This window comes from Octopus sinensis, linkage group LG18 (genome assembly GCF_006345805.1).
Source record: "Octopus sinensis linkage group LG18, ASM634580v1, whole genome shotgun sequence".
Classification (NCBI taxonomy): Eukaryota; Metazoa; Mollusca; class Cephalopoda; order Octopoda; family Octopodidae; genus Octopus; species Octopus sinensis.
In genome coordinates this window covers 40,812,801-40,837,387 of record NC_043014.1, presented here as the reverse complement: position 1 = coordinate 40,837,387, position 24,587 = coordinate 40,812,801, and the positions used below count along the sequence as shown (strand labels likewise).

General features: G+C 35.6%; 2 protein-coding genes across 4 annotated transcripts in view; one reads left to right on the top strand and one right to left on the bottom strand.

Annotated features, from left to right (window-relative positions):
* The window catches only part of LOC115221410 (metallophosphoesterase 1), a 107,762-nt gene extending 85,625 nt beyond the window's left edge, over positions 1–22,137 (bottom strand). Inside the window, exon 1 of one of the 3 annotated variants that reach the window (XM_029791590.2) lies at positions 22,008–22,137. The gene's annotated coding sequence lies outside the window, so the exon portion shown is untranslated. Of the gene's footprint in view, positions 1–19,628; positions 19,744–20,062; positions 20,242–22,007 lie in introns of those variants that run through there. The other 2 variants (XM_029791591.2, XM_036510909.1) reach the window with 2 other exon arrangements.
* Positions 22,138–22,360: 223 nt separating this feature from the next.
* Positions 22,361–24,587, top strand: part of LOC115221199 (serine/arginine repetitive matrix protein 1) — a 200,128-nt gene continuing 197,901 nt past the window's right edge. The window contains exon 1 of the mRNA XM_036510907.1: positions 22,361–22,493. The gene's annotated coding sequence lies outside the window, so the exon portion shown is untranslated. The remainder of the gene's footprint in view (positions 22,494–24,587) is intronic.

The window sequence follows — 24,587 nt, the reverse complement described above, 5'->3', positions numbered from 1 at the left end:
TTACGTCCCCGTAACTTAGCGGTTCGGCAATTGAGAGACTGATAAGTATGAGGCTTACAAAGAATAAGTCCTGGGGTTAATTTGCTCAACTAAAAAGGTGGTGCTCCAGCATGGCCACAGTCAAATGACTGAAACAAGTAAAAGAGTATGACAAACATAACTGTAAATTTACACAATTTGACATTATGGAATTTTGCCTTTCTATCACTGAATCCTAATGAGAGTGTTAGCTTTCAGATATACATTTACCATTATTAGTGATTTAGACACTGATGTCATTATGCATGCCAGAAAATATCTTCTTTCCTTTAGTGACTTACGAGTTAAATGGAATATTACAGAACTATGCCATTCTTCTTTATCAGTTGTTTCTAATTAATTGGGTTATTCATTTAAGATATTGTCCACAGTAAATGTAATTCGATAGAGCTAAGTCGGTACAGAGATGACAGATTAAATTTTAACCATAGACACCGTTGTTAATTAGATAAGATTAGGAAAGATTTAATTCTTTCAAAAGCTTTGATCATAGAATCGCTGAGAGTGCAAATGCAAATCAATATTACCATTAACTTAGTTTCAGGGTTTTATGGTCCTTTAGTAAACCTAACAAAATAAAGCAGTATTGTCACGAAGTCTCTAATCTCTTCACTACCATTGTGAGGACTATCAGTGAAAAGATTTCCTGTATATCTTCTGATAAGGAAACGTTTAATTGTGTTGCATGATTTTATGAAACCTAAAGCTAAGCTGAAGTGGATTCAGCTGAAATACAATACCATAGCCAGACAGTTACCTTCTAAGTCTAAAAATACCTGATAAAGAAAGTTTATATGGTAGAACCCACCATTTGGTTTCAATGTCAGCTCTAATAATTGTTTCAAATTTTGGCACAATGCCAGCAGTTATGGGGAAGGGGCTAAGTCAATTACATCAACCCCAGTGCTCGATTGGTACTTATTTTACTGACCCTGAAAGGATGAAAGGCAAAGTTGACCCTGGTGGAATTTGAACACAGAATGTAAAGATGATGAAATACTGCTAAACATTTTGCTCAGCATGCTTATGGTTCTACCAGCTCACCACCTTCTTTGTCAGCTCTAATATTGCCAATTCTTTCCTAAACCTAATAAGTGTATACTTTTCTTATATAAATTAGTTTCATAAAATTTTCAATAGGAATATTGGGTGAATTACAGTTGTATGCATAATTTTACCATTCTTCAACAAAAAATTGGGATGAAATTACAATGAACAAACACACAAGAATTGCTACCATAATACAATTATTGTCCCAAGCGTAACACCAGTCCACTAGAACTAGATGGTAAATGGTTTCCGAGGAGTGACATATACTGTTCTAGAGTTTCCATTAGAAACAATAATAGTATAAATAGCTATATAAGCATCATAGAGAACACCTTCAAAACAAGATACAAATAGCATACATATCCCTTCAGGAATGAAGATAAAATAGGCATGAGAATATTTTCCAAGTACATCTGGGATTTGAAACAGAAAGGGAACCTTAATTACAATATCAACTGACTGATTATTGCATCTAAATATTTTCTTTGCCTATCAGAGAAATGCATCCTAAAAAAAACAGTACATCTACTTAATTTGAAGTGGGAGTTTCTGTTTCTATGTCCTCAACAAAGAAGTAAAGACTCTGAACTTCTGTGGATAATGTTTTGCGTTCATTTTGCTTGTCACACATCTTTCTAAGGCTATGGAATTTTAGATTTCACTGACTTCTATTGCCTTTTCTGTCCTTATGCCTTCCATTTTTTTTTTTTTTGCTTCCTTTTGTGTTCTTGACTTTTGGCCTGGCATCTTTACATCCCTTCACCTCGACGTTTCTCAAATGCATGCTCGTTAGAGACATCCTTTAGTTGCATTGGTCAACAGACTGTGGCCATGCTGAAACATCATCTTGAAGGGTTTTTACAAATAGACAGACCCCAGTATCTAAGTTTAGGACTTATTTTATCGATCATTTATGCTGAACCTCTAAGCTACATGGATGTAACTAAACCAAACCCCAGATGTCAAGTGGAGGTAGGGGGTACACACACACACACGACAGGCTTCTACACAGTTTCTATCTACCAAATTCACTAACAAGCCATTGATTGGCCTGGGACTATAACAGATGACACAAAGCAGGGTGCTGCACAGTGGGACTGAACCTGAAACCATGAAGTTGCAAAGCACCACCTTGAAGGGTTTTAGTTGAACAAATCAACCCCAGGACTTATTTCTTAAGCTTAGTACTTATTCTATCAGTCTGTTTTGCCAGACTTCTAAGTTCTATCTATCTATCCGCTCAGTCAAAGTCGACTCTCGGTTACTCGTTGGATCAGTGTCCTCCAGTCAGTTCTATCCTGGGCTGCTTCTTTCAGATTGGCTATGGCCATTCCCATGTCACTCTTGATGGTGTCAAGCTAGCGGTTCTTGGTCAGCCTCTTCCTCTCTTCTAAGTTACAGGGATGTAAACACACCAACACCAATTGTCAAGCAGTGATGGACATACACACACACATATATGACAGGCTTCTTTCAGTTTCCATTTACCAAATCCACTTACAAGGCTATATAGAAGACACTTATCTGAGGTGCCACACAGTGGGACTGAACCTGGAACCATGTGGTTGGAAAGCAAGTTTCTTAACATACATAACACTTACAAATAAACAACAGTATGTTTTTTAGCAGATTTGTACAGGTTTCACTATAACCTTATCTCTGAGCTGTCTGTCCATTTTAGTCATTAATATCAGATTTTATAAACAATCTATACCTATCATGACTTATAGAAACAATCTCCACCCTATCCTATCACCCCTGTCAATTCTCATAGAATAATTCACCAAGATAAGTACACACCGGCTGGATCTATTTTTATTTTTCTATCTTTATATCTGTACCGTTGCTATGCATGTGCTATACATATATTTTGATTATAGCATTCACATGTACATGTATTACTCTTTACACCCATTTATATAGTATATTTCAGTAAGTATGTTCATATATCTACATGTAAGTATATATGTTTATGTGTGTGTATTTATGTGCACATTTATGCATAGAAGTGCTACATGTATGTATAAATCTATATGTATGCATGGCCCCTGATTGACATATATATATATATCTATATAAGTGCAAGCATATGGTTTTATATATATATATACACACACACATATACATACCAGAGTAAGCACATAAATGTGAAACAAGGTGGAAAAAAATAGTACTCGAACACCAGAGGTAGAGTAAGTAATATGCTTTATCAAAAAGCAGCAAAAAATCACAAAAACTGTTACTCAGAGTTTCACGATCCTATCCGTTGGACAGTTTTGTTTCTAAACAAAACTGTCTGATGACACACACATGCACTCGTGCATATATCACTGTGCATATAGGTCTACATATTTAGGATAAATGTATGCATGTAGACATGTAGATTTATTTCATCATCATCATCATCAACATAATTTAATGTCCATTTTCCTTGTTCACATGGGCTGGACATATGTTATTTCCTTATTGCCCACAAGGAGATAAACATAGAGGGGACAAACAAGGACAAAGGGATTAGGTCGATTACATCGACCCCAGTGCGTAACTGGTACTTATTTAATCGACCACAAAAGGATGAAAGGCTAAGTTGACCTTTGCGGAATTTGAACTCAGAACGTAACGGCAGACGAAATACCTATTTCTTTACTTCCCACAAGGGGCTAAACACAGAGAGGACAAACAAGGACAGACAAATGGAATAAATCGATTATATCGACCCCAGTGTGTAACTGATGCTTATTTAATCAACCACAAAAGGATGAAAGGCTAAGTCAACCTCGGCGGAATTTGAACTCAGAACGTAGCAGCAGACGAAATACTGCTAAGCATTTCGCCCGGCATGCTAACGTTTCTGCCAGCTTGGACATTTGTATGTATGTGAAGGCACATGGCTGAGTGGTTAGGGTATTCAGCTCCTGACGGCACAGTGTGTCCTTGAGAAAGACACTTTATTTCAGAGTGCTCCTGTCCACTCAGCAGCCAAAAATGAGTAGCACCTATATTTCAAGGGGCCGGTTTTGTCACATTCAGTGTCATGCTGAATCTCTCTGAGAATTACATTAAGAGTACACATGCCTATGGAGTGGTCAGCCACTTGCGTGTCAATTTCATAATCAGGCTGTTCCATTGATCAGATCAACTGGAATTTTTGTAATCTTAACTGACAGAGTGCCAGTTACATATATCCATATAAAAATATATGTGTAGTCTTTTATTCTTTTATTTGTTTCAGTCATTTGTCTGTGGCCATGCTGGAGCACCGCCTTTTACTTGAACAAGTGTACATGTGCTCCAAATCAGCTTTCATCAAGCAGACATTTACTGTTTATTATATTCTCCTATAACTCCTTTTTGCTGAAATTAAAATGTGATTTGAATGAAATTTGGCTGTTATTTTAGCAACTCTAAATCCCTTGTTGGCTCATGTGTGTATGTGTGTTGTGCTTGAGAAGACCCGGCAAGCCAAGTGAGACCATAACCCGTGGCCTATGCCAGCGGTGTAACCAGTCTACTTATGCGTTGCTTGTGGAAGACCTGTTGAGGCAAGTGAAATCATAATCAAAATCAAATTCACTGACATGGCTGATGACAGCACCGCCTGACTGGCACCTGTGCCAGTGGAACATTAAAAGCACCATCTGAGCATGATCGTTGCCAGGGCCTCTGACTGGCTCCTGTGCAGGTGACATATAATAAACACCATTTGAGCATGATCATTACCAGCATCGCCTTACTGGTACAAGTGCCAGTGTCACATGAAAAATAACATTCGAACGAGGTCATTGCCAGTGTTGCTGGACTGGCTCCTGTGCAGGTGGTACATAAAAAACACCATTTAAGCTTGGCCGTCGACAGTACCGCCTGACTGGCCCTCGTGCCAGTGGCATGTAAACGCACCCATTACACTCTCAGAGTGGTTGGCATTAGGAAGGGCATCCAGCTGTACAAACTCTACCAGATCAGATTAGAGCCTGGTGCAGCCATCTGGCTCACCAGTCTTCAGTCAACCCGTTCAACCCATGCCAGCATGGAAAGCAGACATTAAACGATGATGATGATGATGTTATATTAGTCCAACCCATGCCAGCATAGACAACGAACATTAAATGATAGTGGTTGGCGTTAGGAAGGGCATCTAGCCATAGAAACATTGCTAGATCAGACTGAGCCTGGTGCAGCCTTCGGGCTTCCCAGACCCCAGTTGAACCATCCAACCCATGCTAGCATGGAAAGCGGACGCTAAACGATGATGATGATATATACATACACACATGCACACACATTTACTGTTTCAGTCACTGGAGTGCAGCCACATTGGGGCACCATTTTCAAGAGTTTAGGAGATCATGGCACACCCAATCCTTACTTAAGTTTTGCACTTATTTCATCAGACACTTGTTTGCAGAGTTATTTCAGTTAGAAGACATAAGGAGACATAACATAAAAACATCAACACACTCACATCCACATTATGAAATGGCTTTATGCACAACTCCCACCAACAAAATGCACAGGGAATGCATATGCTGACAAAATCCATCTTTACCTGAGCTGACACACTTGAAGAAATTAATATATTAGTGTTTATGGTGTTATGCGTGTGCACACGTGCACACACACACACACACACACACACACGTGTACAGGGAAAGATAGAAAGGTGTACACATGTTCATAGACACACCTGCTGTGTGCTAGTACCTGTCAATCAATAAAATCAAACCTATATTTTATTATACCATTATTTTAAATAAATAGAGCAATTACACACACACATGCATGCACACACATTGGATCAAGCTACAAGGTTATGGAACATGTGTTCTTATACAAAAATTCACTTGGTTCACAAATATATATGTTTATTGAGTTTCTTTATATAGATACAATTAAATGTAAGTATAGCAATAAAAGGTGGCACAGGAGAATAACAAAGGAACATATGGAAAGCAGAAAAAAAAAGAATATAGATACACTGACCCCTCATTAGTTATTGACCAAACATCATCACAATTTCAACACAATATAGATATGTATGCAGAGTATATGTGTGTGTGTATGTTGAACCGTCCAACCCATGCTAGCATGGAAAACGGACGTTAAACGATGATGATGATGATGATATATATATATATATATGTATATATATACACACACATAGACACACGTGTTGTGTGTGTTTTATGTGTATATGACATAGATGGTTCAAATATACAAAACACAAAAAGCAGAAGAGACAAGTGAGGGGACAGAAAATAAGATGTGTGTGTGTGTGTATGTGTTGATAATCATCATCATCATTACAATTTTTAGTAACCGCATTTCCATTCTCGCATACATCAAACAGAATTAGTTGGGATAGATTTTCTATGGTTGGATGCTCTTCTTGTTGCCAAACAAGGTAATATGGGCATACCTCACCCTTGGAACTGCAAGGATTCTTTGCAGGGTTCTTGAAGCCTGACCAGTAAAACAAGTGTTACCTTAGTCTGCTGGCTGTGGACAGCTGACACTTAGCCTCATACCCAGCAATATAAGCTGTTAGTTTTAGTACAATAATAATAATAATCCTTTCTATTATAAGCACAAAGCCCCAAATTTTGGGGTAGAGGACTAGTCAATTACATCAACTCCAGCATATAACCAGTACTTATTTTATCAACTTCAAAAGGATGAAAGGAAAATTTGACCTTGGAATAATAATACTAATAATAATTTCAAATTTTGGCACATAGCCAACAATTTCAGGGGAGGGGTTAAGTCAATTACATCAACCCCAATGCCCAACTGGTACTTAATTTATTGACCCTGAAAGGATGACTGACAAAGTCAACCTCAGAGGAATTTGAATTCAGAATGTAAAAATGAATGAATGAAATGCTGCTTAGCATTTTTCCTGATAACGATTCTGCCAGCTCACCACCTGAAATTTTGGGAGAGGGGACTAGTCAATTAAATCGACCTGCGTTTCACTGGTCCTTATTTTATCAATCCTTAAAGGATGAAGGGCAAAGTTGACCTCAGCAGAATTTGAACTCAATGTAAAGATGGACAAAATACCGCTAAGCATTTCGCCCAGTGTTCTGGCAAGTCTGCCAGCTCACTGCCTTAATAATAATAACAGTAATCCTTTCTACTATAGGGTACAAGGCTTGAAATTTGAGGGAGGGGTAAGTTGATTACATCGACTGCAGTACTCAACTGGTAATTAATTTATTGACCCTGAAAGGATGAAAGGTAAAGTTGACCTTGGTGGAATTAGAACTCAGAATGTAGCAGCAGACGAAATACCAATTGATCACCAGGCCAAAACTGTTACAGGTATCAAACAAATTTTAAATTTATATAAATATATCTACCATATTTACTAGTGTATGAGTTGCACAAATTTACACTTAATTTTTTTAACAGGAAAAACTGAGATGTGACTTATACACAAGTTGATAGTAAAACTGTTAAGGGAAAAAGCTTTGTACCAAGATTTAATATTAAACTAGAGGAGAGATTTACACATGAGTAAACACTGTGTGTATACCCACACACCAACACATATACATAAATATGTGTATGTATATGTATATATATCAACATCAATGGAAATTGTAGCTGTGATACCAGTGCCGGTGGCACGTAAGAGAACCATCCGATTGTGGCCGTTGCCAGCCTCGTCTGGCTCCCGTGCCAGTAACACGTAAAAAGCATCATCTGACTGTGGCTGTTTGCCAGCCTCGTGTGGCACGTAAAAAAAGCACCCACTACACTCACGGAGTGGTTGGCGTTAGGAAGGGCATCCAGCTGTAGAAACACTGCCAGATCAGACTGGGCCTGGCGCAGCCTTCTGGCTTCCCAGACCCCAGTTGAACCGTCTAACCCATGCTAGCATGGAAATGCGGACGTTAAACAATGATGATATATATATATATATATATATATATATATACATGTATGTGAACATATAGAGATATACACACACACAGCCCATTAATTTTGCTTCTGATCAATTGTACTATACTATGACTCTCTCTGTGACCTTCACAGTCTAACGATTTGATGCTGCTGTAATTTCCTCTCTAAAGCATTTTCTGGCCCTTGTAGCAGTCAACAATAATACAGCTCTGACATTTTTCTGTGTTATTTGGGTAACTATCATGAATCTTGCTTTGCTGGATATTCTGATAATGTCTTTAATCACTCCACCTACCATGCAGTCAAATTGCTGGTCCCTTTACTGGGTCAGCATGAAGTACCTCATCTTTAAATCCTTGCATTTTCCATGTTCAACAGCCTCTCAGGTTACCAGCAGCGATGGCAAGTGTCCTTTCATCATTCTGAATATACTTCTTCCCACTGACACACTGTCTTGCAACCCTGAACACTTCATGCTTCTGATTCTCATATTACAAAACATATGCAAATCTCTTCCTTTCTGCTTCTTCTTTTCTAGCTAAGTAAACTTGATGCTTACCTGCCCTTTTAGGAACTTAGTAAAGATCTCTACTATTAATTCCCTTTCATTATCATTATCATTTAACATCCATTGTTCTTGCTGGCATGGGTTGGACGGTTTGACCAGGGGTGGTAAGCTGAGGTGGCTGCCCTTCTTAATGCCAACAATTCTTATTTCTTTATTACCCACAAGGGGCTAAACACAGAGGGGACAAACAAGGACAAACAAAGGGATTAAGTCGATTACATCAATCCCAGTGCGTAACTGGTACTTAATTTATCAACCCCAAAAGGATGAAAGGCAAAGTCGACCTCGGCGGAATTTGAACTCAGAACCTAACTGCAGACAAAATACCGCTAAGCATTTCGCCCGGCATGCTAACGTTTCTTATTTCTTTACTGCCTACAAGGGGCTACACACAGAGGGGACAAACAAGGACAGACAAACAGATTAAGTCGATTATATTGACTCCAGTGTGTAACTGGTACTTATTTAATCGGCCCCCCGAAAGGATATATTACAGAGATGTACTTGCATAGGAAGTGACTTGATCTGAGATTGTGTGCTGGAACAAAAACAATTGCAGCGTGGACGGTGTTTATAAGCCATTTAAGAAACACACAAAACCATTAGATTCACTTCAACATTTAAATTTAATTTGTCAAAATATTTTCGTCACTTTGAGACCGCGACCTGTTCACTGACAATACTTCAGAGATGCAACACAAAGTTTTGTCAGTGAACAGGTCACGGTCTTCAAAGCGACGAAAATATTTTGACAAAATTTAAATTTAAATGTCGAAGTGAATTTAACGGTTTTGTGTGTTTCTTAAATGGCTTATAAACACCTTCCACGCTGCAATTATTTATATATATATATATAGCCCAAAATACACACACGTCTAAAGATATACATGTATATATATAGATATATATTTCTATATGTATCTATCTATACATACACACACACACACATATATATATATATAACACACACAAATATATAGACATCTACTTATATATACATAAAAACATGTGTAGCCCTATATTTTGTATGTATACATAAATATTCCCACATCCTGAAGAAAACGGAAAGTAATTTGAAAATGACATTTGAACTTTACCAGTTGAAAATGACCTTTTAACTTTACTAGGAAAGACACGTAATCTGTGACATCAACCTTCAGGAAGGAAGGATATAACAGACATACTGCAGAATTTAAACACGTCTATTGTAGAATGCTTCTGCTTAAATACTTCCATTTATTAAATACCTTCATTCTTTTAGTCAAAATGTATATAGTTCATGTATGCAATTCGTTATAATAATTACAGTATTTCAGGAAGAGAAATGTTTATTCCTTTCAATTTATCTTAACAAATTTTGGTAACAACAGTATTTATGTATTATCTTTATCGATTACTCTTTTACTCTTTTACTTGTTTCAGTCATTTGACTGTGGCCAAGCTGGAGCACCGCCTTTAGTCGAGCAAATTGACCCCGGGACTTATTCTTTGTAAGCCCAGTACTTATTCTATCGGTCTCTTTTGCCGAACCGCTAAGTGACGGGGACGTAAACACACCAGCATCGTGGGGATCAGGGGGGGGGGCGAACACAGACACACACATACATATATATATATACACACACACACACACATATATATATATATATACATATATACAACGGGCTTCTTTCAGTTTCCATCTACCAAATCCACTCACAAGGCTTTGATCAGCCTGAGGCCATAGTAGAAGACACTTGCCCAAGGTGCCATGCAGTGGGACTGAACCTGGAACCATGTGGTTGGTACCACACAGCCACTCCTGCACCTATAATTATTAATTTAAATTTTCACATTGAATAATGAAAATGCAAAGTATTCGGTATAATGCACATTTCAATCACTGAATTTTCCTCTAAATGGTTAAATTTTTTTTATTATCCCTTTAGAATTTAAACCAGCCATATCCAGCTCAAATATTTTACCTGTTTTATGTTCAAACTTGCCTCTCAACCTACCCTACATTATCATCCTAAAATAAAGAGTCACATCACTGAAATCTCAAAGCTACAAAATAATGCATGATTAATTCAAAACATTGTGAATAAATAATAGGAAAGGGATAAACTTCTAGATAAACATTTTTCACACTACAAATATTACATATTCAACAGAAGTAGATTAAATTCTATTGAACTATGCACTATTTTGCACAGATAATCACCTCTTTACGAGCAACCAAGCTGAAAAGAAATATTCACCTGAACAATGCAAGCTCTACATATAACTACAATTGCACCAATAGCAATGTATGTCCCTCAAAGTACAATGTCTGACTAAAGAATTTGTCTACAAGGCTGCAGTACAAACGAATTCATGTTCTCAAACCTTTATGGATTTCAACCCTTTAGCATTTAGACCAGCTACAACCAGCTGAAAATTATTCCCCGTTATTTGTTTGAACCAGCCAAATCTGGCCATATCTGATTTCTCTACAAAATTGCTAAAAAAAAAAAAAATCATATTATTGAATTCTCATAACTTTGAGATAATGTAAGATAAAGCCTTTCTCGTCTTTATTCAAGTAAAAATACGGTGAAATTTTTGAAACTTCTTGGTTTTTTCAACATTTGAAGAGATGTGTATAACTTAGTTTTTAATGATATAGCATCAGCAAGTAGCGATTCTGATGTACTCTTGGTGATGTACAAAATATAAAGAAAAACAACAGTGATTTGTTTTTGGACAAATCATATTGACATTTACGACTCTTCATCGGACGAGGAAGATTTTGATAATGAAAGTGATCAAAATGATACTGGAAACATTACAGCAACATTTGACAGATTCATCATCATCATCATTGTTTAACCCTTTAGTGTTCAGATTACTCTGTTAAATGTAATACTTTTCCACTCAAATTGTTTTGAATTAATTATGCATGATCTTATAGCTTTGAGGTTTCAATGATGTGATTGTTTATTTTTAGAAAGTCAATGTAGGTTAGGTGTGAGAGGCTAGATATGGCCAGTTTGAATATAAAACATGTATAATATATTGGGCCAGATGTGGCTGGTTTAAACACTAAAGGGTTAATGTCTGCCTTCGATGCTAGCATGTGTAGGTTAATCTGAACACTAAAGGGTTAAGCAACATAATTGTACCTCTATATCAAAATATATATGGAACTTGAAAGACTCTACCATAAAATTTTCATCAAGGGCCAAACCACAGAAACAAAACAAAACAATTGTGCCAATGTGTTAGAGAATTATGAGATACTATTTTCCAAAGGATGGTTACAAAACAGAAATAATCTCTTCATGTAGGCTTCATACTTATAATTCACTGTGACATTTCAAATTCATAAACTTCTCAAAACATGTAAATCTCCGTAACTGAATTTAATTATTTTTATGTTGTATGGCCCAATAGACTCTAATTTAGTTATACCTTTTTTTTTTACAAGTATGTAAACAAATATAATAGATAGGAAGTAGTTAGACATTTCCCAGTTGTCAATAGTGACAATCCAAATGTTAATACAACAAATGTTGTATTAACATTTGTTAATACAAATGTTAATACAAGAAAGTTGTTTACAACACAGCTGAATAAACTCATGGCATATACTGGCGACACCCCAGTCCTTCCTCTTTCTTTGTTCAACCTATCTATGGTATAACATTCCCCTACTCATGCTCTTCCCAGTATTAGCAAAAACTAATACCTTTCACATCAAAAATAAGCTATAATACATAAATATCAACCAATGAAAACTCTATGCAGAACTGTCATTCTTACCACACTCTTGTATGGCTCAGAATTGTGGGTCATTTATTAGCACCACCTATGATTTCTTAAGCAATGCCATCAGCACTGCCTTGGCATCATCCTCCAGCATCCACTGGAGTAACTAACTTTGTGACTAACATCAAGGATTTAGAGCAGGCAAAGGTCACCACATCAAAGCAACTCTGCTGAAGACACAGCTACACTAGGCAGGACAGATCATTAGGATAGAGGATCATCAACTTCCCATGATCATGTTGTATGGCAAACTCACCCCTGGTCATCATGATAGTACCAAAGAAGAAGTACAAGGACTCTCTAAAGAAATCTCTCAGTGCCTGCCATTTTGATCACCACCAGCAGTCTGGCAGAAACGTTAGCACGCCGGGCGAAATGCATAGCCGTATTTCGTCTGCCGTTACGTTGTGAGTTCAAATACCGCCGAGGTCGACTTTGCCTTTCATCCTTTCGGGGTCGATAAATTAAGTACCAGATACGCACTGGGGTCGATGTAATCGACTTCATCCGTCTGTCTGTCCTTGTTTGTCTCCTCTGTGTTTAGCCCCTTGTGGGTAGTAAAGAATTAAAAACATGAAAACTGGGAAAGCCCCTGGTCCATCTGGATTCACAGCTGAGATGCTCAAAATATCTAGTAAGGTGGGATACAGGCTACTCACCCGCATAGTTAATCAGATCATTCAGGAAGGTGTAAAACCCCAGTAACTGGCATAGCAGCATAATTGATAGCTGCTACAAGGAAGGGTAAGGATGATGGCTTAGATAAAAGCAATTGTAGAGGAATCAAACTCCTGGACCAAGTGATGAAAATTACAAACAGAGAGAGAGAGAGAGAGAGTTAAGGCTCAATTAATTAGGAGCAGAATTAGGCTAAGACAAAATGCAGCTTGGCTTTGTTCAGGGAAGAAGCACTACCGATAATATTTTCATAGTCAGACAAATGCAGTAGAAACCATGTCAAATCAGACTAGAATCTGATGCAGCTCCCCAGCTATATCAGCTCTGATTCAAACTGTCCAACCCATGCCAGCATGGATAATGGACATTAAATGATGATGATGATGAAGGCTTCTATACAGTTACCACTTTACCCTACTTCCCTCAGAAGGTATGCAATGACACAAGGCATACCTTAGAAAATTACATTAGCCCTTTAGTGTTCAGATTATTCTGTCAAATGTGAGGCTTATTTATTCACATTGTTTTGAATTAGTCATGCATTATCTTGTAGTTTAGAGATTACAGTGATGTGATTTTTTAGTTTTAGAATGACATGGTAGGGCTGAGGTAAGAGGCGAGATCTGGTCAGTTTCAATATAAAACAGGTTAAATATTTTGGCCGGATATGGCCGGTTTGAATACTAAAGGGTTAGACCATGCAGTGGGGGCGAGACCCAGATGCTCCTATTTTGCGAAGCAAACATTCTAACTAGTCATCCATCCTGTGCTCGCATGAAATAATGAGCTGAACACATGTAATAAGCTAATTAGTAGCATCAGTTCTCTGAAGCTACAGTTTTAGTTGCGTACATCAACTAATCTGTTATCTCTTCTGAGATTGCTCAAATGATGTAGCCGCTTCTGATGAGAAACCAATAAGGGTCACAAACTGATTTACCCTTTAGTATTCAGATTACTCTGAATGCAATATATCGAAAACCGGTGTTTACCATGCGTTGACGAGAGGCAATTACCTTGTAACTATAGTCCGTATGTATCACTTAGGTTTTCGAGGGAGGATGACCTCCCTTCGCAAATAACACAAGAGCACTGAAATTTTGTGTCTAACGCCAGCTGGTGACGTTGATCTCCTGGGGCTAAAAGCATCAGTAACACCCCACCCCCAGTGGCTAGCCACATTCAGATGGCTAGTACACTTTACGTTGTCGAGCGGTTACTGTTTATATCTCGTTCAGAGATTTATTAATGTTTATATTGTTATACTGTTTTGACTTAGTCAGGCATTGTCTTGTAGCTTTGAGATTTTGATGATGAAATCGCTTATTTTTAAAATGACAATGTAGAGAAGGGATCTTTTCGGTTTGAACGGCAGTTTTTTCTAGCGGTGTCATATGAAATTGTCACCCATAATTATGACCCTAGTATCGATCTATTGCATTTCAATGTTTTAGGGTTAGGGTTAGGGGTGGGGGGGAAGGGCATCTTTTTTTCTTCACAAATGTAAATAAACCCAATCTGTTTCTTAAACGAGGGACATATTCATACGGCACAGAATGTTTTTTTACCTCAATAGACGTCATTGATCGGTTGAAATTGAAGAAATTGAAGAAAAAAAACAACAAATATCTTACAAACTATAGCATTTTCTCAATAAAGCCAAGAGAAAAGGATGTTTCATAAACACATTCTACCAGTATACGAAGTTTAAAATTTTTTAGTTACTTAGAAATTATGTTAAAAACTGCTGTTCAAACCGAAAAGATCCTAAAGTAGATGTGAGAGGTGGGATCTGGTTGGTTTGAAAAGAAAACAGGCGGAAGATTTTGGCCGAATATGGCCAGTTTAAATGCTGAAGGGTTAATATGCTGTTCATCAATTTTCCAATCTGCGAAAAAAAAGGTTAAATTTGCCTTATTTGCAGGTCTACTATGTTAACAAAAACACACACATATATATCACATATATAATCAAATGAATAATACACCAACGGGATTTACGATCTGTAACACATCCCGAAGTATACCAATAACATACAACCTATGCATGAGTGGCTGTGTGGTAAGTAGCTTGCTTACGAGCTACATGGTTTCGAGTTCAGTCCCACTGCATGGCAACTTGGGCAAGTGTCTTCTACGATAGCCTCGGGCCGACCAAAGCCTTGTGAGTGGATTTGGTAGATGGAAACTCAAAGAAGCCCGTCGTATGTATATATATATATATGCATGTGTGTGTATATATGTTTGTGTGCCTGTGTTTGTCCCCCCACCATCGCTTGACAACCAATGCTGGTGTGTTTATATCCCCGTAACTTAGTGGTTTGGCAAAAAAGACCAATAGAATAAGCACTAGGCTTACAAAGAATAAGTGCTGGGGTCGAGTTGCTCGACTAAAGGCGGAGCTTCTGCATGGCCACAGTCAAACGACTGAAACAAGTAAAAGAGTAAGAGTAAAGAGAGTATTAATATATTTTTCTTACATCTATCACCTCATTTTGGCCACCTCATTGTCATCCCACTTTTCAGCAACCCCCCCCCCCCCAAGGGAGCAGTACTGCCCACTTTGGGAACCACTGCTATAAATGATGATGACAATAATGATATATATATATATTTAAGGCGGCGATCTGGCAGAAACGTTAGCACGCCAGGCGAAATGCGTTACCGTATTTCGTCTGCCGTTACGTTCCCATTTCAAATTCCGCCGAGGTCGACTTTGCCTTTCATCCTTCCGGGGTCGATAAATTAAATACCAGTTACGCACTGGGGTCGATGTAATCAACTTAATCCCTTTGTCTGTCCTTGTTTGTCTCCTCTGTGTTTAGCCCCTTGTGGGTAGTAAAGAAATATATATATATATATATATAGGGAGAATTCACAAAAAAACAAAAGATGAAGACAGGTGGTGTAGACAACAAACAGATGTATTAGTACAACGCTTGGGAAGTGAAAAAGTCTTTAACGTTTCGAGCCTATGCTCCTCCACAGAAAGGAACACAGAAAGAAACAAGGAGAGAAAATAAAGAATATGTAGTGACTAGCAATCTATACATATATATATATATATTAGGAAGGGCATCCAGCTGTAGAAACTCTGCCAGATCAAGATTGAAGCCTGGTGCAGTCATCTGGTTTGCCAGCCTTCAGTCATACGTCCAACCCATGCTAGCATGGAAAGCAGACGTTAAATGATGATGATGATGATATAGGCGTTAGGAAGAACATCAAGCCATAGAAGTTGCCCAAAGTAGACACTAGAGTTAGGCAGTTTTCTGGTTTGCCAGCACAGAAAGTGGACGTCAAACGATAATGATGATGATGACATACATGAGGTATAGGGTGTGGCGATAAGTTTGAGAAGCTTCCTTTCTAACTATGTGATGCTGGGTTTAGTTCCATTGAGCAGCACCGTAGCCAGGTGTCTACTACAGCCCCAGGTCAACCAAAGCCTTGTGAGTGGCTTTAGTAGATGGAATCTGAATACACACACACATATACATAAATGTGTGTGTGTGTGTGTGTACCCTTGTCTAAACATCACGTGATGATTGTAAATGAGCGTCATCGTCATATGAGCGAGATTGTTCGTTTTCACTCTTACGTGAAAAACATGTCTGGCCGTGGGTGGTTGGAAACAGGTGAGGGTTAGCTACAGGAAGGGCATCCGGCTATAGAAAAATCTACCTCAAACTCCCTCTGACCCATGAAAGCGTGGAAAAGTGGACGTTAGATAACGATGACGATGATAGTCTTCAGAGTTTTGCCCTTGGCTGATCACATTTTAGTCTGACATCTTCACGGGGTCGATAAAATACATTTACCTGGGGCGGTTTATATATCACTTATAAAATATCTTAGACGTAACTAAGATTTAAACAAAAAAAACACACACTATTCTAAAACGAAATTACAACTAATAATAATAATAATAATTAATAATAATGCCTGTCCAGCCACTCTGTTTATTTCCACATGCATATCTAATCTGGTGTCATTATAATATCAAACTATTTATTGCTCGTTTCATACCTGGTTATTACAATGATTACTTTACACTGGCAAACTACGGTAAATACTTGAGAAACGAAGCTGATGATATTAGAAATTATCGAATATCCTACAATAATCTGTAAAAAGAAATAAAGGCTGCTGAGATACTGTCATATGTTTAAACTATAATATAAACAGAATGGAAATTGTAAAGTAAGACTTGGTGTTGCACAATAAAATCATAATAAACTGACACCTGTTCCGATCATATCTTATATGCAAACATTAAAACTGAAAAATCACTTTGAACTTTAGAAAAACAATAAACGAGGTCAGAAGAAAAGAATATAATAATGTTAACAGCAGAATCTGTGATATTTGGATATGAATGAATAATAGTTGATGTCATTTATGAATCATTATCAGTAATATTAAGTTATATAAACAATTTACTTTCAGATCGGTATACAAATTATCTTTAATTAAACAAAGTATAAAATAATCGTCCAGACTTTGAGGAATATAGTCTAGCCACAGGTTAAAAATATAAACAGTCGAACCTTTTATTTGTGACAGAATTACTTTCAGATCGGTATACTAATTACCTTTAATTAAACAAGGTATAAAATAATCGTCCAGTCTTTGAGGAATATAGTCTATCCACAGGTTAAAAATATAAACAGTTGGACCTTTTATTTGTGACAGAATTACTTTCAGATCGGTATATTAATTATCTTTAATTAAATAAAGTATAAAATAATCGCCCAGTCTTTGCGGAATATAGCATAGCCACAGGTTAAAAATATAAACAGTCGAACCTTTTATTTGTGACAGAATTACTTCCAGATCGGTATACTAATTAGCTTTAATTAAATAAAGTATAAAACATTCGCCCAGACTTTGAGGAATATAGTTTAGCCACAGGTTAAAAATATAAACAGTCGAACCTTTTATTTGTGACAGAATTACTTTCAGATCGGTATACTAATTATCTTTAATTAAACAAAGTATAAAATAATCGTCCAGTCTTTGAGGAATATAGCCTAGCCACAGGTTAAAAATATAAACAGTCGAACCTTTTATTTGTGACAGAATTACTTTCAGATCGGTATACTAATTATCTTTAATTAAACAAAGTATAAAATAATCGTCCAGTCTTTGAGGAATATAGTTTAGCCACAGGTTAAAAATATAAACAGTCGAACCTTTTATTTGTGACAGAATTACTTTCAGATCGGTATACTAATTACCTTTAATTAAACAAGGTATAAAATAATCGTCCAGTCTTTGAGGAATATAGTCTATCCCAGGTTAAAAATATAAACAGTTGGACCTTTTATTTGTGACAGAATTACTTTCAGATCGGTATACTAATTATCTTTAATTAAACAAAGTATAAAATAATCGTCCAGTCTTTGAGGAATATAGCCTAGCCACAGGTTAAAAATATAAACAGTTGAACCTTTTATTTGTGACAGAATTACTTTCAGATCGGTATATTAATTATCTTTAATTAAACAAGGTATAAAATAATCGCCCAGACTTTAAGGAATATAGTCTAGCCACAGGTTAAAAATATAAACAGCTGGACCTTTTATTTGCGACAGAATTACTTTCAGATCGGTATATTAATTATCTTTAATTAAACAAAGTATAAAATAATCGTCCAGTCTTTGAGGAATATAGTTTAGCCACAGGATAAAAATATAAACAATTGGACCTTTTATTTGCGACAGAATTACTTTCAGATCGGTATACTAATTATCTTTAATTAATCTTTAATTAAACAAAGTATAAAATAATCGCCCAGACTTTGAGGAATATAGTCTAGCCACAGGTTAAAAATATAAACAGCTGGACCTTTTATTTGCGACAGAATTACTTTCAGATCGGTATATTAATTATCTTTAATTAAACAAAGTATAAAATAATCGTCCAGTCTTTGAGGAATATAGTCTAGCCACAGGATAAAAATATAAACAATTGGACCTTTTATTTGCGACAGAATTACTTTCAGATCGGTATACTATTATCTTTAATTAATCTTTAATTAAACAAAGTATAAAATAATCGCCCAGACTTTAAGAATATAGTTAGCCACAGGTTAAAAAATATAAACAGCTGGACCTTTTATTTGCGACAGAATTACTTTCAGATCGGTATATTAATTATCTTTAATTAAACAAAGTATAAAATAATCGTCCAGTCTTTGAGGAATATAGTCTAGCCACAGGTTAAAAATATAAACAATTGGACCTTTTATTTGCGACAGAATTACTTTCAGATCGGTATACTAATTATCTTTAATTAATCTTTAATTAAACAAAGTATAAAATAATCGCCCAGACTTTGAGGAATATAGTCTAGCCACAGGTTAAAAATATAAACAGTCGAACCTTTTATTTGTGACAGAATATCACATATGTGTGTTTGTGTGTGAGTAATGTACTCATCGATACTGATTATGAATTTTACTCGTTGAAACGTACACCTATAACGCATAGTGGTGTCCATTCTATTAATATATATCAGTCGTATATTGTTCCTGAATTTAAAAATGCTCAGTGCCACAGTTATATAAAGTGATAATTATAATAAAAATGACTTACTACTCATCCGCTAACACAAAATTCCTTGTTTGTTTTTTTACTTTCTCTTCTAAGAAAATTTAAAGGGAAAAGCATATTACCCCAGGCATGGTCTATAATTGAATGAAGTGTGCATGCCTCTATCTTAATCATTTATATTTACTGGGAGTTTTTGTCTTTTTTTTTAGGAGGGGAGGGGTTTCTTTTTTTTTTTTGTTCCTTCGTCATTTTCTGAAAAATCTATTTTGTAAATGAAACACAATATGTTCGTTCATATAAATATGTATATATTCCAGCAGCGGCGCAACACATGAAGATCGCAATATTGCAAACACAGCATCGAATTAGAAGAATGTTTTTTTTTCATAGATCGCTATTTTTTCCATTAAAAGCAAAAACTCTAACATTACACAAATACAAACAGGAAAATGTGAAACAAAACACTAAACACTCACCAAAAAATAAACAGCAAGATATTAACGGAATATTCTAACGGCAAATATAAACTGGCGAATTGTGCTGTGAGATAAAGTTCAACCAAAACCTATTGTTAAGTGGCGCAACACTGAAGAGCGAATCTACCTCTCTAATACTTTCCTTTTACCTTTTCTTCTTCTCCATGCTTTATCTGTCCCACCCTATTTCCCACACGTCCCTCACTAATTATATACCCCACCTTTTTTTTTACCCCCTTTCACCTAAATCTAAATCACTCACATTTTGTATACAATTTCCTTTGTTACTCTGTATATTTATTTCTTTACTACCCACAAGGGGCTAAACACAGAGGGGTACAAACAAGGACAGACAAACGGATTAAGTCGATTAAATCAACCCCAGTGCGTAACTGGTGCTTAATTTATCGACCCCAAAAGGATGAAAGGAGTCGACCTCGGCGGAATTTGAACTCAGAATGTAGCGGCAGACGAAATACCTATTTCTTTACACAGGGGGTACAAACAAGGACAGACAAACGGATTAAGTCGATTATATCGATCTCCAGTGCGTAACTGGTACTTAATTTATCGACCCCGAAAGGATGAAAGGCAAAGTAGACCTCAGTGGAATTTGAACTCAGAATGTAGCGGCAGACGAAATACCTATTTCTTTACAACCCACAAGGGGCTAAACACAGGGGGTACAAATAAGGACAGACAAACGGATTAAGTCGATTATATCGATCTCTTGTGCATAACTGGTACTTAATTTATCGACCTCGAAAGGATGAAAGGCAAAGTCGACCTCGGCGGAATTAGAACTTTTTCTGTATATTAAGGATCTTTTCGGTTTGACCGGCAGTTTTTAAAAATAATTTCCGCGTAACTAAAAAATTTTAAACTTCGTATACTGGTAGAATGTGTTTATAAAACATTATTTTCTCTTGGCTTTATTGAGAAAATCCTAAAACAATTGAAATGCAATAGATCGATACTAGGGTCGTTACTTTCTCTTTACCTTTTCTTCTCCGCGCTTTATCTGTCCCACCCTATTTAACACACGTCCCTCACTAATTATACTCCCCCCCTTTTTTTTCTTTCACCTAAATCTGAATCACACACATTTTGTATACAGTTTCCTTTGTTTTTCTGTATATTAAGGATCTTTTCGGTTTGACCGGCAGTTTTTAAAAAATTTCCACGTAACTAAAAAATTTTAAACTTCGTATACTGGTAGAATGTGTTTATAAAACATCTTTTTTCTCTTGGCTTTATTGAGAAAATTCTAAGACAGATTGAAATGCAATAGATCGATACTAGGGTCGTAATTATGGGTGACAATTTCATATGACACCGCTAGAAAAAAACTGCCTTTCAAACCGAAAAGACCCAATATTAATTCAAAAATCTATCATCTCTCTAATGAACATCGGTTTCTATTTACCAGGTTGTCCTGTTACGCGATTCACATCCTCTCATTCATTTCTTCTAAAAGAAAAACAAAATAAAAACATTTCTTCGCCGGTAGATCGTTGTTGTTTTTTCTGTTTAATTAATTTTATATAACTTTCGTTCGATGACCTGTTTACAATCGTAGAAAATAGCACACGCACCTCTCCCTCCCTCCCTATTCATCTATCTATCTATCTATCTATCTATCTATCAGTGTCTCTAACACGCACGTTGCCTCTCTTTCTTTCTTTCTCTCTCTCTCACTCTCTCTCGCTCTCACTCATTCACTCCGTCTCCCTTTAATTAGAAACCCAGCAAACCTTTTCGAAGAAAAAGAAACACTGACTGCAACAAAATATTTAATCTGTAGCGGGTTTTCTTGCTCTATATCAAATATTTCTGTATATTAATAAAAAAAATTCTTCTTTGGTAAATAAGATAGAGGGAAATAACTCATCGATAGAAAATGAAGAGACCAAAATTTAACTAAATCATTGTTTATTCTACCTACCTATATCGCCAGTGGAAACAAGTAATGCTACAAGTCACTTCCGTGCGTCTGCTTACGATGGTCTTCGACCATTTATCAAGTCTCGTGATCTCTCGTTGGAGCAGTTCATTTTCACACTAAATCCTAAAACTTAGTGTTAAGCAAGCAGTGGATTTGGAAAAGTGGAGGGGTGTCAGGATAGTGGTTACTTACGTTTGGTGTCTTTTATAGGAAATGAAAAGGAGAAAACTTAACATTTATTCTTATTTTACATACTGAACGTATAATCAACTTTTCGGTAATAAAGAGACATAAAATAATAACTGTTGAATGATATGCATATAGAACCCAAAATAAAGCCTCCCCTACTACATATAATTTGAGGTGGATAAATTTATGGTTCTCACTTCTTCCCATTCATTTCAACGTCCTTATCGCTTAAACTCCTTACAGAGTGATTGCTTCTAAAGTTTTACCTTTTTGATACTTCTAATTGCAGCATCTAAGGTAATTTCATAATTTGATTCTTTCTTATTATTCTTTTAATAATGCATTTATTAATTATTTACCCCGTTTTCTACTTTCGTTTTCAAACAGTTCTTCAGGATAGCCATTTTAACGCTATATTTATCTGAGGAAAGAGTTGGCAATTTTTATAATAATTTCTTCTATTAAATCTTCATATTTTCTTATAGAGACTTTATGAGGTATCTGCTTTTATTATCTGATTTGCTGTCTCCCATTTTACGAGCAACAAATTATTGATGGACTGACTGCTTTTGCATTCACTGGGGTTGCATCTATGCAAAAAAAATTAGCAATAACAATATTGTTTCAATTAAATATACACCAGTGTTCATCTTCTTGCAAAAGTATTTCTTTAAAATTTTGCCCGATCATTAGCAAAACGAGTTGTTATTTTAACCTATGTATGTAGCTTCGATCTGTCTTCATTGATACATTTGCCGTGCGTCCGCTAGCTAGCTCTATCATCGTTTCTTTTCTGAAATTTGCTTCCTTAAACAAGAACTAAATGTTCATCTTTGCCCTTCATTACTTATGATTTCTGTGGCGGCGGATGTAGTTGAATAAGTAGTTGTGAAACCAATGCTAAAACGATGTGTGGGGGATATGTCGTCTGCAACTGTGAGTGCCTCCTTCAACTTTCATTTTCATTTTCGTTTAATAATACCTTATAGCTTTCACACATCATTAACTCGTGCTTTTAATCTACCTTTCCCTTTAAATACAATAAATCTCTTACATTCCCAGTGTTTTATTGTGTTCAAAGCATTTATCATTACACGTTTGGGTGTTTTAATCGAAGCAAAATATCTGAAAATTTTGAGGAACTGGTTGGAATCGAATATAATTGTATGTGGGTGGGTTTTATACAGTGGCTTTTTATTTTCTCAAACAAATGCCTTTATATGATCTATTTGCCGTTAGTTTCTTGCTAATTTTGAAGAAGCAACAGAACAGCACCATCACTGATGCTAAATATTATATATTTCCATGAAAGAAATATCTTTACCAAATCTATATTCTTTGTAAATTATATGCGAACTGTGCAACTATTGTCCAATGTTGCTTCCTCAGTCACTCCAACTTTGGCAGGGCGTGTCTATTTGTTAAACTATACCTGTCCTTTATTCAGTAACTCTTACTCTTCACAACTCATGTCAAGTAATTCATTTTTACCGAACAACTTAACGAATTCTAATTATTTCCATTGCCATATATGTGGTGTATCTGTATATATACATACATATATATATATATATATATATATATATATATATATATATATATATATATAAATATATATTATATATATATATATAATATATATATATATATATATATATATATAGATATATATATAATATATATATATATATATATATAAATATATATATAAATATATATATATGTATATATATATGTATGTATGTATATATATATATATATATGTATGTATGTATATGTATGTATGTATATGTAGTATGTATATGTATGTATGTATATGTATGTATGTATATGTATGTATGTATGTATGTATGTATATGTATGTATATGTATGTATGTATATGTATGTATGTATATGTATGTATATGTATGTATGTATGTATATGTATGTATGTATATGTATGTATATATATGTATATATATATGTATGTATATATATGTATATATATATATACATATATGTATGTATATATATATGTATATATATATATATATATTATTATTATCATTATTATTATAGTCTTATAAACGGGAAATACAGGATTCAGAATAGATATAGTTAGTATAAGATTTTAATTTTTAACATTTTATGGAGTGGTGGGTATAAATCTTCTTTCAGTGTTGATTGAGGTGTAGGTGGTTCTGTCTCTAACATTACTTATATATATATATATATATATATATATTATATATATATTCTCTTGAGTGAGTCTCATCTAACTTCAAATGTCAATTAAATATACCTTAAAGAACTTGCTATCTTTTTTATTATTATTATTATTATTTTGTATTACTATTAGCTCTGTCCTTTCCATTTTACCATAGTTACACAACTTATAGGTATGTACTATG